The sequence below is a fragment of the Lissotriton helveticus genome, chromosome 8, assembly GCF_964261635.1.
Source record: "Lissotriton helveticus chromosome 8, aLisHel1.1, whole genome shotgun sequence".
NCBI classification, from domain to species: Eukaryota; Metazoa; Chordata; class Amphibia; order Caudata; family Salamandridae; genus Lissotriton; species Lissotriton helveticus.
In genome coordinates this window covers 1595785013-1595800611 of record NC_136069.1, presented here as the reverse complement: position 1 = coordinate 1595800611, position 15599 = coordinate 1595785013, and the positions used below count along the sequence as shown (strand labels likewise).

Genomic DNA, 15599 nt, shown 5'->3' with positions numbered 1-15599 from the left:
ATACCCATGCCATAACCTGGCGGGCGGCTGTGGACAGATTTCTTAAACAAAAAAGTCCTGTAGGACCGAATGAGTGAATATGCCAGTCCCTGCGGACCAGACTGTCTAGGCAGTAATGCTTGGCAAACGTGTGCGGAGATGCCCACATTGCTGCCTTACAGATGTCCAGGACTGGGACACCGGAGCCCGCGCCGTGGTATCAGTATTCCGCCTGGTAACATGGGCTCATAAGCCCTCAGGGGCTGCTTCCTAGACAAGGCATGCACATTTAAAAGTAGAATGACCCAGCAAGAAATGGTCCGTTTCTGCACTGCCCGAACTTTAGCTTCCACATAACCCACAAACTTGGTCATCCACCTGGAACTCTTTTGTGCAGTCAAGGTAGAACAAAAACTATCTTTTTGGGTCCAGATGATGGACACTACTCTTCCTTAGATGGATGTGGGGGAAGCAAAAGAGGTGGGTAGCGTGATCGATTGACGCAGGTGGAATGGGGTCACCACTTTTGGCAAAAAAATGAAGCATGGGTGCGAAGCACCACTTTATCCACAAAAGTAATCATGGAGAGGGTTAGCATGATAAAGCCTGCAACTCACTTACCCTCAAGGCAGATGTTATGGCTACCAAAAAGGCGATCTTGATGGCAAGCAGATGGAGGGGACAATTATGTAAAGGCTTGAGAGGAGCACACAAGGAATGTGAGAACCAAATTAGGGTTCCATTATAGCATGACAAAGGGTGTAAGTGGAAATATTACATTTACAATAGGGGACTTGAAAAATTAAGGTTGGTCTGGCAGTTGCAAAAAAACAGACAAATAACCCTTGAGAGCACCCAAAGCAGAGACCTGCTGGGCATGGTTAAGAATGACTGAAAAGAAGACTAGTAGAGAAAGAGGGTCAACAGACCATTCTGTACAATATATATATTTTTTAATTGCCAACGTAGACTGTCTTAGTGGAGGGCCACCTGGCCACCAAAATAACATTACATACTTCGGGAGGAAGGTTAAAAGCTATCAACTGTTGCTCAATCTCTACGTGTGGAGGCAGAGAGTTGACAGGTTTGGGTGGAGGACCCTCCCCTGCTGCTGCGACAGAAGATCCTCAGGAAGAGGCAGCCTTATCGAACGATCATTGCTCAATCAAAGCGGATCTGGATACCAGAATCTCCATGCCCGGTCTGGAGCCACAAGAATGACTTGGGCCCGGTCGTTCTCAGGTTGTCGACAACTCTTGGCAGAAGAGGTATGCGCAGAAAGGCGTACAGAATGCCTGCGCTCTACTCACGTCAAAGCATCCCTGAGTGATAGCCGCCTTGGAAACTCCTGCACGCAAAACTACTTACATTGCATGTTCGATTCAGAGTCTAATAGATCTAACCAAGGCCCTCTCCACTGCTGAAAGACTGCTGAAGACTACACTCATGATCTGCTAGGCATTGGAAGCAGAGTTAGTCTGCCCTGGCACACAGAGAACATGCCAGGTGTTAAACCACCAGGGTTATGCCTTGCTGTTCCAGCCACATCCAGGGACGCATGACAAAGGGTATACAACCCCACTCCGCTCGTTGCGGTACTACATGGCGGAGGTGTTGTCCGTCAACACCTGCCCTAACTTCCCCTTGACAGAGGGAAGTAATGCTTTCAATGCCAATCGGATTGCCTGAAGCTGCAACAAAAGGATATGGAGCTCCGTCTCTGCCGGACACCAGTGTCCTCTGAACTCCACCTCTCCCATATGACCGCCCCCATCCCAGGAGTGACAAATCTGTCAATATTGAGAGATCTGGTTGGGGGGAGGGGTCTGCCTCTTACCCAATCTGGGTTAATTAGCCACCACTGCAAGTCTGTCGCAGTTCCCTACGAGATCTGGACCATGTCCGAGAGATTCACATGATGCTACGCCTACAGAAACTTCAGGTCCCACTGCAGAGCCCGCGTACACCATCTGGCGTGCTTTACCAAGCCATGAGTACCAGCAGCTTCAGAGTCAATCTCACCGTTTCCAGGATAGAGGCTTAAACATGGATATCATACCCTGAATATGCTGGACTAGGAGCTTGAGAGGATAAGACCGAAGCAGCACTGTGTCCAGAACAGCTCAGATGAAAGGGAGAATCTGAGAAGGAGTCCGGTGCGACTTCGGCATGTTTACAGAGAACCCCAGTGAATGCAGGAAGTTTGTCGTAGTCTAAAGCTGGGAGACAACAGTCTGGGGCAAAGGTGACTTCAACAGCCAGTTGTCAAGGTAGGGGAAGACTGACATCCAAACCTGCGCAGATGAGCTGCGACCACCGCCATCACCTTGGTGAACACCTGAGGGGCACTAGTAAGGCCAAAAGGTAGCAGGGTACACTGAAAGTGATTGCGACCTACCTTGAACCGCAGTTAACGTCTGTGGCATGGCAGGATGGGGATGTGAAAATCTTGAATTTCTAATTTTTGAGGAAGAGAATGACAGTCCGAAGGTCCAAAATGGATTCAAACCCTTTGTCCTTTTTCGGAATTAGAAAGTAGAGGGAGTATCAACCACTGCCTACTTCTGAAATAGTAACTCCTCCTATAGCTCCCTTGGCCAAGAGAGCAGTATTTCCTCCCGTCGTGCTTTTGGACTTGCTTCATTTCTTTTCTAAATAGAGAGCGGCTGGGTGCTGATTGTGGGCCGTAGTGAAAGGATTCCTGTTTATTGCAGCACTGTCATGTGCTGCAATTAACAACAATTTTCACAATGGGCCACAATCAGCACCAGGCTGCGCTCTATTTAGAAAAGAAATGAAGCAAGTCCAAAAGCACGACATATAAAGCACACGTCGTGCTTTTGGACTTGATGAGCATCTTTTCTGAATAGAGAGGCTGCGGGCTGATTGTGGGTATTTGTGAGAGTATTCCTGTTAATTGCAGCGCATAACGGGAGCTGTGATTTTCACATATACTTTCACAAAGGCCTCAGGCAACTGGGAAATTGCCGTTTTTCGTTGCTCGCGTTTTAAAAGCGGGCTACGGCGCGAACGGAACACTGCGCGCTCGGTACCTTGAAGGTGCGCAGGCGCGCACATTACAGGGAACGCTGGGTGAGGGGTCACTGGGCTTAATGTAAATCAATAGATGCTGGGGGCACCTCAAAGAGGAACAGTTTGCAGGCAAGTACCCATGACTTCAGGGCACAGGCCTCAGGGGTTAAGATCAGCTACACGATCAGTGGCACAGGGACAGCTGGGTGCACAATAAGCGCCCGGCGCCCAATGGACGTTTTCTTTCACACAGAGGCTGCATGTAAGTTGGATGGGTGGGGGAGGTAGAGTCATCGTCAGTTGGGCGGAGGATGGCCGGAGGGCTGAGGATGCAGGGGTACCTTTTGGTGTTGGATCTTCGGGCTGGAGGCGGTCAGGTAAACCCTTCATGTAAAGGCTGCATACGAATTTGTGGGGTCAGTGAAAGGTCATCCACCAATGGAGACAAGGTCAGGGTCGCGAGGGAGACTTCACTGGGCAGATGACCCACTCAAACTAGGGCGTTGGGTGAAAGGGAAGGGGTTGCAGATCCGCCTGGAGCAAGAATCCTTGGTATTGGAATTTTCTGGACAGGGCTGCTGTCCTCAGATCTGGTCGTTAAAGAATGAGAGTCTTCCTAGTTACCAGCAACGGGACAGACGTGGTCTTTGCAGGCTCGACAAGGAGACAGGCCGGTAGGGCTGGGGCCAAGGCAGTAGGTGTCTTCTTGCTTTGCAAACGACATCTTCGTCAGTCTTCGTAGGTTGCAGGAATCGGACGATCAACGTTCCAGGGATCCCTCTAAATACTGAATTTAGGGGTGTTACAGGCACTGGCAGATGGTAGCCAATGGGCTAATTGCCTTTAGGGTGACCACACCCTTACAATGTCCCCACCCTTTGGGGATTGGGCGTACCCCTAACCTGACTAGGTCGAATCCTTCCATTCAACATTGAGGATTTCCTAAGGAGGGGGGTCACTTCAGTCCAGGGCACCTTGGGGCTGGTCCTGGCAGAGAGGACACCTCTCCTGACTAATTTTTCCACTGATCATGCACCCAAACACAGGGGCCGGTCATGGGGGGGCCAACATCTCCACTATATTGAGGGGCCTTGGCTAGCATATCAAAGCCTTTGAGGCTCATTGTCCTGAATGCAGTTGCTGATTGGGGGTAGGTGTGAAGTACCTCTATCCCAAGCAGCCTTTGTTCCTGACCCACAAGAGCACAATGGCTCCCACCTCAGGGGGTCAGAAATCTGTGTGTGGCAGGCTGGTGCAGACCAGTCAGCTGGACACAAGGGTGTTGGTCGTTTTTCAGGGGCATCTCTAAGATGCCTTTTGAGTACATTTTGTAATAACTCTAATACTGGCATCAGTGTGGGTTTATTATGCTGAGGAGTTTGATATCAAACTCCTTGGCAGTCAGTAAAGACATCATGTAGCTGTGGAGTTCGTAAAGAAAACCTCCCAGTCCATGTACTCTACATGGCTCCACCGTACTTACAATGTCTGTCAATGGCACAGACACTGTTGGGGCACATCGGTAATGCAGCTGTGCCCTCACCTGTGGAATAGTGCATCATGCCTTAGGGCTGTGAGGCCTACTAGAGGAGTGACTTACCTTTGGTTGGTGGGCATGGCACAAAGGGATGTCTGCCATGTCAACTCTTAGGTTTTGTCTGCACCGAAAAACACAGTCTGCAATGGCAGGGCACAATACATGCTGCAGCCCTTAGAGACCCTCTCCGGTCACAAGGCCCTTAGTACCACTGGTTCCTTTTACAATGGACTTGCATGTGAGCCAGAGGTGTGCCAATTGTGGGAGAAATGGTACAGGTTTGAGAAACAACACAGGCCCTGGGAACCAGATTGTCAGGGATCCAGGGCACTTTCAGTCTAAGTGCATCAGACATCTGGCAAAAGGTGGGTTGGGGAGGATTACTGCAACAGAAACCCACTGTCCTACATATAGTATACACAGACCCAGCTTCGTAGAGTCAAGTAGTGACTTTTCTTCGTCCTTCTGTGGATCTGTCAAATCTGAGTTCTTGGGTTCGGTAGGGTCATTTAATACTCAATTCAGGGGCATTATGGGGAGTGACAGGTAGTATCCAATGGGCTACCTACTTTTAGGGTGTCAAATCCCTCCATATGACCACTTCCTGTGGGAAGTGGGCATAACCTAGACCCCAGAAGGCTGATTCCACCCAAAACATGGACGAATATGAAAAGTGGGGTCCACATCAGCTGACCCACTCCAGGGGTTGTGCCGGCTTAATATGGGCACCACCTCCTCAATGTTCCTGCTGTTCTTGCTGCCATAAAGTGGAGTCAGGACAGGGGGTGGCCTGGTGATTACCGGGGTCAAATAAGGGCAGTAAGGCAGCTTCCTGCCCTGAAATGTCCATCGTGCTTAGGAGGTGGTATGAACACCTCCACCAGAGCAGGCGTTGTTCCTGTCCCCTGAGAGCTAGAGCGCTCACCTAGGGAGGTTAGTAACCGGTCAATGGAGGCTGGCTGGTCGAGACCAGTCAGTCCACACGCTAGTAGTCGGTAGGTTTTCAGAGAGCACCTCTAAGGTGCCCTCTGTGTGAATTTATTAATAAATCCAGCACTGGCTTCAGTGTGGGTTTATTAAGACAAGGTGTTTGGGACCAAACACCTTGGGGGTACAGAGAAGCTATCTTGTAGCTAGGGTTGTCTTAATGACTAGTGTCAAGCCCATGTACTCATGGCTTCTGTGTGCACTGGTAATATCCAAGGGTGAACAGGACATATCTTCTTTCGCTGTTATGCCCTCACATGGTTATGGTGCATCCTGCCTTAGAGCTGTAAGGACTGCTGTAAGGGCCTTACCTATGCCACTTGTAGTGCTGGCAGGCATTGCACACAGGGATGTGACATGTCGACTTCGGTTTTCTCTGCGTCAAGACAGGCTGCAATGGCAGTTTGCATGAGCTTTGTGAGGGGACCCTTACAGTGGCAAAATACGTACTGCAGCCCTTAAGGACCTTCCTTAGGTCCAACGCCCTAGGTACCGGAGATACCACTTACTAGGGACTTAAAACGGATCACTAAGGTTTGCCAATTGTGGAACAATCACACAAGTTACTACTTGTGTAACGATATATCTGTAAGAGACATAAGTTAGTGATCGATTCCTTACCTTCGAATATCCCCAGGCTTCATCCAGAAAGTTTTGCTAGCAGTACCCCTGTCTGTACGTCAGTAGGTGGCGTACTGCGGCTCCGCGTCAGTCGCTGGCGTCGTAAGCGCAGAGATGACGTCACGGAGACTATTTAGGTGCCACCCATGCGCCCTGACGTCAGTTCTGTACACTACTTTCCGCGCCAGGAACGCATAGCCATGCAAGAAACTGACCACTGGTGCCATAAAACTAGGGCCCTGAAAGGAATGACCTTAACCCTAGTAATCAGTTCACAGAACGGGGAGGATGGGTGGCGCGGTAAGGAATCTATCACTAACTAATGTCTCTTACAGATATATTGTTACACAAGTAGTAACTTGTGCATCTGAAAGAGACACGTTAGTGATAGATTCCTTACCTTAGAATAGATACCCCAGCAATACCAACCCCGGAGGTGGGTCTGCGAACAGGATTACACCAGAAAGTCACGGAGAACATAACTGCCGAATAACCAGTCTCTCTGGACTGGATTGTCAAGCCAGTAATGCTTGGTAAATGTGTACAGCGAGGCCCACATAGCTGCCTGACAAATGTCCTGCAAGGGAACGCCGCGTCTCAAGGCAGTAGAGGCTCCTTCTTAGCCAACGAGTAACAGGCCTTGATGCAGAGAACGACCCACCAAGAGATGGTTAGTTTGTGCATGGCACAACCTTTTTAGGTACCCACGTAGCCAACAAACAGCTGGTCATACAGCCAAAACTGTTGTGTGCTGCTCAGGTAGAAGAAGAGCGCAAGTTTTGGGTCCTGAAGGTGGAGCCTCTGTTCCTCTTTAGAAGGTGGGCAAAGTGATTGTGTGCCCGATGTAGAAGGGCCTGACATCCTTTGGCAAGAAAGAAGGACGGGTCCTCAGAACCACCTTGTCCGGATGAACAGAAAGGAAAGGAGGTTTAGAAGAAAGAACCTGGAGCTCACTCAATCTTCTGGCAGAGGTGATAGCTACCAGGAAAGCAGTCTTGCGAGTGAGAAGACGCAAAGGACAGTTGTGAAGAGGCTCGAAGCAAGCGCACATCAGATATTTCAAGACACGGTTTATGTCCCATTGAGGCATGATGAACGGCACAGGAGGAAATGTGTGCGTAATGCCTTTAAAAAAACGGTCAACAACCGGGGACTTTAAAAGAGAAGGCTGATCTGGAAGCTGTAGAAAGGCGGAGATGGCCGAAAGATAATCTTTGATAGTGCCCAAAGCAGAGCCCTACTGGGCCAAAGAAGGAAGGAACAGAAGAACCTTGGAAAGAGGAGCAGAAAGGGGATACACAGCCTTCGCTGTGCACCATGCCACAAACTTGTTCCACCTCGAGGCGTATACAGTTTTTGTGAAGGGACGCCTGGCTGCCAGAATGACATCTCAAACTTAGCAGGGGGGGGATTGGAAAGGTATCAGCTGTCGCTGCTCAATCTCAACGCATGGAGGTGGAGGCTGGGCAGGTTCGTATGGAGGACCGTCCCCTGCTTATGTGATAGAAGATCCTTCCGAAGAGGCAGTCTGATCGGGAAATCGATCGCCATGCTGAGTAGCTCAGGATACTAGTATCTTCGTGCCCAATCCGAAGCCACAAGGATGACTTGGGCCCAGTCACGCAGAATCTTCTTCAGCACTCTGGGCAGAAGTGGTATAGGCGGAAAGGCATACAACAGACCGCAACTCCACTCGCAACATTGCACACTCTCTTCGGTGGCATATAGATCTAACCAAGGCTCTCCCCACTGCTGAAAGAGCTTACGCCACATCAGAGTTCAGACACCATTCGTGATCCATCAAGCACCGGGGCCGAGTTCGTCCGCCCTGGCGTTCAGAGAACCTGCCAAGTTTTGAACCACCAAGGTAATGCCTCGATGTTCCAGGCATGTCCAGAGGCGCAGAGCCTCCTGACATAGGGTCCAGGACCCCACCCCGCATTGCTTGTTGCAACACTACATGGCGGTGTTTTCAGTCAACACCTGCACCACACTTCCCCGGACAGAGGAAAGGAATGCCATAATTTCAAGTCGGATCGCCCGAGTCTCAAAATCTTTCCTCCGCCGGAGACCAGAGGCCTCTGATCCTCGCTTCTCCCAAGTAGCATCCCCATCCCAGGAGGGACGCATCAGTCACCACTGTGTGCTCTGGTTGGGGAAAGGAGAGGGATCTGCCACTGACCCAATCGCGATTCGTGAGCCACCACTACAATTGTCTTGCAGTGCCCTCCGAGTTCGGGACATGATCGAACAGGTTGTCCTGATGCTGTGCCCACTGGAACTTCAGGTCCCACTGCAGAGCCCGCATATGCCATCTCGCAAGTGTCACCAGCAGGATGCAGGAGGCCATCATGCCCCGAAGCCGGAGGGTCATCCTGACAAACCCGGGACAGAGGCTGAAAGATCGAAATCATAGCGTGAATATCCCGGACTCGCTGTTCAGGAGGATAAACACGAAACAGCATTGAATCCAGAACCGCTCCGATGAAGGGGAGCTTCTGAGAGGGACCCAAGAGTGACTTCGGCACGTTGATGGAGAACTGCAGCAAATGCAGGAGATCGGCCGTAGTCTGAAGGTGGTTGATGACCGCCTGGGGCGAGCCCGCCTTCAACAACCAGTGGTCGAGGTAGGGGGAAGACTGACCCCCTTGACCTGCGCAGGTGAGCTGCGACCACCCCCATCACTTTTGTGAACACCTGAGGGGTGATGGAAAGGCCAAAGGGGAGCATTGTAAATTAAAAATGCTCCTGGCCTACCGTGAACCGCAGGTAACGCCAGTAGGTCAGTAGGACGGGGATGTGAAAATATGCGTCCTAGAAGTACAACGCTACCATCCAGTCTCCAGGGTAGAGGCCAGAGAGTCAGCAATTTGAATTTCTCCTTCCGGAGGAAGCGATTGACGTTCCGGAGGTCGAAGATGGGGTGCAGGCCAACTTTGTCCTTGTTGGGGACCAGAAAGTAATGGGAACAACAAATACTCCCTACTTACGGCCCGGGAACGCACTCGATGGCCCCCTTGGCCAAGAGGGCAGCGACTTCCTGCTGAAGAAGCACCAAGTGATCCCCGACATGCGCTGGCACCAAGGTGACATGGCTGGAGGGAAGGACTGAAAGGGAAGGGAGTAACCCCCACAGATGATCTGCAACACCCACTTGTCCGATGTGATATTGCGCCAGTGGTGGGGTGGTGCCAGATCCTGCCACCTACCGGCGTGGGGTGCTCCACAAAACTCTGATTAGAAGCAGCGTGAGGAGGTTGAATGACCCCCACGCTGATTCCCAGACCCGCCCCTGCGGAAGCAGCAGTTGCGGGGAGGCTGGTTCTGCACAGGCTTGCTGAAGGAACCTGCCTGGGCACCCCTGCCTTGGTCACAAAAGGAACAAAAACCAGGAGTGGCCGGGCTCTTTGCAGAAAGACCCATGGACTTGGCCGTGGCCCGCGAGTCCTTAAAACACTCTTTATCGCCAAACAGGCGAGTGCCATCAAAGGGCATGGCCATGAGCGAGCTCTGGACATCAGGCGAGAACCCAGTAGAACGCAGCCAGGTGTGGAGACGCAGCGCCACTGTTGTAGAAATCGCCCTGCCCAACGACTCAATAGTGTCCAAACCACACTGAATGGCGAACTTAGCCGCCTTACTCTCTGCAACCGCTTGGGGAAGAACAGCCTGAACTTCCTCAGGACACTGAGGCAACACCTGAGCAACGGTATCCCACACCGCATGGTAATAACGGCCTAATAAGCAGGCGGTGTTTACCGACCGCAGCCCCAAGCTGGCCAAAGAGAACAACCGCTTACCAAACTGTTCCAGCTTCTTAGAGTCCTTATCCGGCAGAGCCAGGTAGCGACACTCCCGCGACATCGGAGAAGGGCGAGGACGATGACCACAGGCGTATTGGAAGCAGTCTGCCAAGGCTGATCAAGGGGAGGAAGCAGACCTGGAGAGACGCGCCTAGAATAGTTTCATCCGGCGCTCCACCGCGACATCGGCTTCAACTGTTGGCACGGCTCACAATCAGTGGTGACGTAATCCTCCTCTGAACACCACATACAAATGAGGTAAGGGTCCGTTGCAGACATAAGACGCCCACACGACGTGCAACTCTTGAAGCCCAAAGGCATTAGCACACTGTTCCACCAAAAGAAGAGACAATGATGAGAAAAAAGGGCCCCAAACAGGCCCGTAGTAAAGACCCGATCCACGTTGCACGCGGGAAAGGAAAGAACTGACTTAGGCTCGCCGGGGTGGGGATTGTGTGACCTCGCTGACGTCACGTACTCTGACGACGTCTGGGTGGAGTCGCGCAATGCTGCCCCCACCTTCGGACTGAAGGGATACTGTGGCAAAAAGTTTCCAGATCTAGTCTCACGCCTGGGGATATTTCTACGTGAAGGAATCTGCGGCTAGTAACTTCTATCAGTTACACCACCACCGCCAAAATAGCAAGAGAATTGCATCAGCAACATACATAAACACCATGGAGAGCAGAGGCCGGAAGGTGACCACAACTCCCAAGCACAGCGCAAGCTATATAACAGCTAACACTACCCACATAGGATATGTTAAGTCCCAAGACATAGGAACCCTCTTTGAAAGAAACTTCCGCAGCAGAGTCCAACGAAAAGAGCCACGGGGAAAAAAACAACCCCAGCAGAAGGCTTGTCAAGCAGCCCAAGAGAACAGAAGGCCTAATCTCAGGGCCAATCTGTGCAAATAACTCAAGCAAGACATACGGAGTCAACAAGGGCGTCCAGCAGCCAACAAAGCCATAGTCTCAGCAAGGAGGACTCGAGTGGCCATAAAACACAAAGAACAACAAGGGCGACTAGCCCAAAAGGAGGTCCAAGAACCGGATCAACCCACCAGTCACTGAGGTGGAGGAGGGGGAGGAGAGGGAAGAGGTGGAGGGGGAAGAGGTGGAGGGGGAAGAGGTGGAGGGGGAAGAGGTGGAGGGGGAAGAGGTGGAGGGGGAAGAGGTGGAGGGGGAAGAGGTGGAGGGGGAAGAGGTGGAGGGGGAAGAGGTGGAGGGGGAAGAGGTGGAGGGGGATGAGGTGGAGGGGGATGAGGTGGAGGGGGATGAGGTGGAGGGGGAAGAGGTGGAGGGAGAAGAGGTGGAGGGGGAAGAGGTGGAGGGGGAAGAGGCGGAGGGGGAAGAGGCGGAGGGGGAAGAGGCGGAGGGGGAAGAGGCGGAGGGGGAAGAGGCGGAGGGGGAAGAGGCGGAGGGGGAAGAGGCGGAGGGGGAAGAGGCGGAGGGGGAAGAGGCGGAGGGGGAGGAGGCAGAGGGGGAGGAGGCAGAGGGGGAGGAGGCAGAGGGGGAGGAGGCAGAGGGGGAGGAGGCAGAGGGGGAGGAGGCAGAGGGGGAGGAGGCAGAGGGGGAGGAGGCAGAGGGGGAGGAGGCAGAGGGGGAGGAGGCAGAGGGGGAGGAGGCAGAGGGGGAGGAGGCAGAGGGGGAGGAGGCAGAGGGGGAGGAGGCAGAGGGGGAGGAGGCAGAGGGGGAGGAGGCAGAGGGGGAGGAGGCAGAGGGGGAGGAGGCAGAGGGGGAGGAGGCGGAGGAGGAGGAGGCGGAGGAGGAGGAGGCGGAGGAGGAGGAGGCCAAAGCTGCGCCAAGAACCTCTGGATGGTCGAGTCTGCCAGGGCATGGAATAACAGAGTACCATCGAAGGGAAGATCAACCTAACATTTTCCGGGAACACACTGTCCCAAAGCCAAGCATGGCGGCGGAGGGCAACCGAAAAGGCCATGGCACGACCCAGCACCTCATATGTCCAGAGAGGAGCAAATAATAAACGCTGCTAGCTCCCGGCCATCCAGCGCATGGTACCGCAAGTCAACCTGATCTGAGTCTCTTGTGAAGCAGCGGACTCAAGGGACTCGGCCGAGTTACACAAACAAGAGGTGACCCTAGCCAACACACAAAGTGTTAAGGGCCCGCAGAGCAGCGCTCGTCGAGGCGAACATGTTGCGTCCCCAATAGTCCAGTCAGTGGGCCTCCCGGGATGGTGGAGCCAACAGTGGCGGCAGAGAGGGAAAGGCAGTCCGCAAAAGTGAACTGGAGGCAGAGGGTTGAAGGGAAGGTCACGCGGTGCTGGAAGGTGCCAGTGCGGGTGGTGGTGGGGCACCGGGTCCTCTGTGGCAGGACGCCCCCAAGTCCCCATCAGGGAAGAAAGGAACGTACTCTCAGAGAAGCAACAGCTCCCTCCCACCAGAACCCTGGTGGAGAACCTCCAGAAGATGATCTGCAGGGAAATTAGTAACCAGATCACCCAAGCGCAAAATACCCACAGCCGTGGACACAGCGCGAGCAAAGGCCGCACCCGCCTCCGTAGGGCCCAGCGGTGGGGAAAACAGCTCCTCTGTGGGGGTCGGCTGCAAACTAAGGCGGCTGTCCCCGAAGCCAAGCAGTACATACAAAGGCCAGACCTGAAAAGTAGAATGAGGGACCGAAGAGTAGAGAACATGTCGCTCCTCCGGCAAAAACCGCGGCCTTGGGAATGGCGAGGAGCCGCCTTTTGATGACGCCGGGGAAAAAGCCACCACGTGGCGAACCGTCTCCTGTGAGGATGACCCCAGCAGGCACCCACCCTCCGGAGAAGAGGGAGCGTCCGAAGAAGAGTCTGCTACTCGCCGTCCATCCAGCTCAGTAGAGTCCCCAGCCTGAGGCAGGATGTCATCACTGTCCGGCGCCAAAGGAGACACCGGACAGGACTCCCTCACATCACACAGCGCCGGGGACCGGAGCTTATCCGGAGCCAAAGTGGCCAAGGCACGGCGGCGGAACGGCGCAGACTCTACTTCCAACGAGGCACGTGCCTGTGTGGAGGGACAAAAGGGACCTGGGGAGTGACAAGGAGTCCTCTGCCAGCCTCGACCCAGAACAGGATGTAGGGGGTCCGCTGACCCATGTGGCGCCGCCAAGGTCGATTCAACCTCCGACTACTTCGGACGAGGCAGCCGGCTGCGCGGAGGGACGAGGGGGCCAGGAGGGGGAAAAGGGGACCCCTTCCAGCCTCGAATCACAGCGGGACGAGGGTGGTCCGTCGACCCCTGTGGTACCGTCCGGGCCAGCAGCTGCCGGCGCCAGAGCAGCGCCACCACCTCAACCGTAGACAAGGCCACCACAGGGGCTCCCGCAGAAGTCTGAGGTGAAGCAGAGGCGCTGTGGCACGAAGGAGGGACCCCCGAATGGCTGCACCCCAACGGAACCATATCCTCCAAGCCTGGAGCCTAACCAGCCGGAGACGCCGGCGACGCCATGGAGGGCCCCGCACAGTGCAAGGGATCCGCCAACGTCCCAGGAAGGGAATGAAAAAACTGACAGAGGCGCGCCGGGGTGGGACTTATGTGACCTCACTGACATCACGTCAGCGGATGACGACTGGGCCGAGCCGCGTGATGCCGTCCCCCCGGCACGCAGGGATGCTGTGGCAAAAAAGAGTTTTCCGGATCCAGTCTCATGCCTGGGGGTAATTCTACGTTAAGGAATCTGCGGCTAGTAGTCTATCAGATAATAACCCTATTTTTCTCCATAGGATTGCACTGACTGTCTTCCGCTGAAAAATGTGTGAAGGGTGTTTTCTAGGGAAACCTAAGAGAAAAACTGTTTTACTTACCTTGTATCTAGGAAATGTCCTAGTGTGATAGCTAGGCATTTCACACCAAGTAGAAAAAGTAATCTAAAAAGTAATCACAAAGTAACTATACTGGCTTCTCAAAATTTGACTTACCTGGAACAAGGCAAACAGCATTCAGTTACATTCAAGTGTATTATTCTGCAAAATACTATACTTACCTGCATCAAGTCCTGCTTGGTTCTAAAAATAAAATACATGATGTAACCTTCTAAATGTCGATTATTCATGTTCGCTTCGTTGACTCTGTATGATTCTCTATGCTCAAATGTTTGTATATTCTACTGTTGCTTGTACTATGGCTAATGCTTCCACCGGCTGCTTAACCTTGATGCATTGATACACTTGTCCTTATTTCTCCTTCCTTTTATTTTTCCTTCCTTTGGTTTTTTGTAGGCGTCATTTATTGCCACGGCTGTATTAATCTAAGTATTGGAAGACTTACTGTATTGTCTTTGCTTTCTGTTTTTCAATCTTCAATAAAAAAGATTTGAAAAAAATAAATAAAATAACATACAACAAATATTTTTATACAAAACAATTGGTCAGTTTTTGAGTGTGTGAATCATTTCTTACCCGAGTGTGTACAATAAATGCCTAACACTACCCTCGGATGAAGTCTTAATGCTCACCCACACTACCACATATAGAGAGTGAGGTATTATGTAATTTGACCTGTGCAAGCCTTTGGGGATCCACTGGACTCTGTGCACACTATACCTTACTTTGGTACAGTATATACAGAACCAGCTTCCTACAGTCGCCAGCTTAGGAGACCTCCTTGACTTGCTGTACAATGCTGGGAAGAATAGCGAGATATTGACTCCTCTCGTAGGCTGGGGTTAATATTTCGAGCAGAAAACAGTTTTTTTCCACATCCGTTGCCACCCTAAAGACTTCTGCTTCCTTCCTAACAGCTGTATAGTATGCAGAAATTTCATCTGTAGGGGATGGTCTTGAGGGATAGGATTCTATCTCCTCCTGAGGTGAGTCAGCCTCCAAATCCTTCCACAGTATTTCTTACTATGGTTCGTCGAGTACTAAGTTTTCAGGAGCCAAGGACAAAACATGAAGTGCGTGCCCCAATCAGCATCTCCGAGGCACCTCCCAATCCAACAGCAGGGAAAAACACCTAAGATTGTCGGCACACACAAGCACAGTGGGATTACAGTGGACGGTCATGTCAACTACCCACAAGCGGACAAGTTTTTTGCAGAAAAATAAATACACTTCAACCACTAGATGCCGGATTGTTCTAAGCATGTGATCCTAGAAGAGATTTCACCCGGCAAAGGTTTCATGGGTATTAAAAGGAGCTAACACCTGCATAGGTCAGGTACAGTCCTGAAGCAGAGCAATATTTTCAAAGACAAACTACTAAGAGTGGGAAGTGTGAAAAAGTAATTTTGCTGCCACTGGATAATGAGCCTCAAGCTGAAAATAAAACATTTTAAATGACAGCAATGTGTCTCACAAAGATAATGCATCAACAATATGAGCTCAGACCAGTTTACAACCCACATACGCCAGAGGAAAAATATAAACTGGTTAGACTAAATCTAGGGTTGCCAACTAATTATATGATGGAACAAGTAGGTATACAGCTTTCAATGCTTACATTAAAATGTTTTGAGGCATTTCTAATAACTCCACAGCACAAAGGCACCACACTGAGCAGTTCTGAAAAGGAATGCATGGCCATACAATGTTTGCAGAAAAGTTAAAATAAGTAACATTCAATATTACTTTTTGTAATACAGATATTCACTTGAATTTACCCATGCCTTACTAGACTGCAGTAGTCCATACTA

General features: G+C 51.8%; 1 protein-coding gene across 11 annotated transcripts in view; it reads right to left on the bottom strand.

The window, feature by feature from the left end:
• NUMA1 (nuclear mitotic apparatus protein 1) overlaps nucleotides 1–15599 on the bottom strand; it is an 832005-nt gene that overhangs the window by 384718 nt on the left and 431688 nt on the right. The gene's annotated exons all lie outside the window — the stretch shown is intronic.